Here is a 2,098-nt window from a genome sequence, read left to right on the forward strand (position 1 = left end):
CCTAAAAGATTTTGGAAGCAAATAGAAACACCATTACGTTCTCCGTTAAATTTGTCATCAACCTGCGGGAAAGGTCTAGCTCGAATGTACCGAAGCTCAAGATTTGGTCCGCTAGTGATAAAAATGAAACGATGAACTGGTAACCAGGCAAGCTCGGGAAAACGAACAATAAACTTTTCGCTGCTGTAGTGTTTTACTCTAGCGAGGCACCCGATGATAATAGAAACCTTTGGATTTTTGGAAAGCTTTTTCAACTCCATAAAAGAACGTAGCGTGTAGTAGTATTCATCATATAAATAAAATATGATTTCTCTTGAACCATCTGTATTATTTATTTCATCGTAGAATTCGTCAACGAAACTGTACATTTCATCTCTTTTGATGGGTTTGAAATTGTTTGAAAGTTTCTCGAAGTCCGATCGAATATTTTCAACATCTTTAATCTCGATGAATTTACGGTTAGCCTGGTCGTACAGTCTTCCTTTATAACATTGATCTCGTAAAACAGTTTTTATAACCAACACAAGGAAAGGGTATTCATATTTTATATAACCCTCAGAGTTAAAATGTGACAAGTTATCTATATCGACAAAGACAGTCAGCCTTGTCTTTTGAAGACAATATGTTTCTCTGGCTTCTGTTTCTTTGATAACCAGTAACATTAACAAGATGAATATTCTCTTGGACCAAGACCTAAATAACCAACTCATTTTTGTTTCCTTTGCTTTATAGTTAATTTAATGAAAAAGCGAAAGTAACAATCAATAAGAGACGATATCAAAGCTATCAATACTGAGTTGTGAGGTCGCTTGCAAAATAATGATTTATTAGAAATGATTGTGACGATTTATGGAATGGTCGTTTCCCGAATAAAAGATAATTGGAAAGCCCTGCAATACTTTTCTGATAAGGTTTCTTATGGGGAAATTTTACGAAAAATGTTTGTCACAGAAAAGCGTTTAAGAAGTTTAGTTCCCTAGACTATTAGTAGGGGGAAATTTGTTCGTTTTTTTGAGGTCGCTCGAATTTTTTAGTCAAAGCACTTGTTATACATTTTTGGAAAGCTAAGGGGTAGGGGAATCAAAATAACTTGGGTGCCAATTTTTTTTCGGACACTTGGGTGTGATTTTCGGACAAATACGACGGTCTCAGTCAAAAATCATTAGGTGAAAAATTAATGAAAATTTTAGCTTGAGAAAACGGAGACCTGTTGTATATTTTTGGAAAGCTCTCAAAAAATTAAGATTAGTGATATATTGCGAGTATAGGTGATTTCAGTACCTAACTCGAGATATTGAGCTTCCGAAAGCGCAAAAACTGGACAAAACAGCTGTTTCTGGCTGAAAAACACTGAAAAACACTGTTTTCAAGGATTAATATCTCGAGTTAGGTAAAGAAATCACCTATACTCGCAATATATCACTAATCTTAATTTTTTGAGAGCTTTCCAAAAATATACAACAGGTCTCCGTTTTCTCAAGCTAAAATTTTCATTAATTTTTCACCTAATGATTTTTGCCTGAGACCGTCGTATTTGTCCGAAAATCACACCCAAGTGTCCGAAAAAAAATTGGCACCCAAGTTATTTTGATTCCCCTACCCCTTAGCTTTCCAAAATGTATAACAAGTGCTTTGACTAAAAAATTCGAGCGATTTTACAAATTTCCCCCTACTATATGACTAGGGTGGGAGTTACCTCAAAGTAAAAAATCATCGATATTCTCCTTATGCTCTTAGAGTTGGAGTATATAAGAATTTTTGGAAATTTACCCCCCGGACAACAGATCTCACCCCCACTAAAGCATCAGTTGACCCCCGAACTTTTAAAATTACCCCTAAACAAGTTTGCCCCAAAACAAGGCAAATTTTGCAGATTTTTCACTACCCCCGGGACAAATTTTCTAGAAGAGCTCAATAGACATAAACATTAACTTTGCTCTTCCTCAAACTGGTACTGACTTAATAATTTGTTATCTAGAAGCCTCAACATCCTTTAAAGATTACATTTATATATACATACACGTATCAATACATAGATACCACTCAGAGAAACATCCTCATCTTAATTTGTTTGTGAAAACCAATTCTTCTATAGATA

Source organism: Clytia hemisphaerica, unplaced genomic scaffold (assembly GCF_902728285.1).
Source record: "Clytia hemisphaerica strain Z4C2 unplaced genomic scaffold, Clytia hemisphaerica genome assembly, whole genome shotgun sequence".
NCBI classification, from domain to species: domain Eukaryota; kingdom Metazoa; phylum Cnidaria; class Hydrozoa; order Leptothecata; family Clytiidae; genus Clytia; species Clytia hemisphaerica.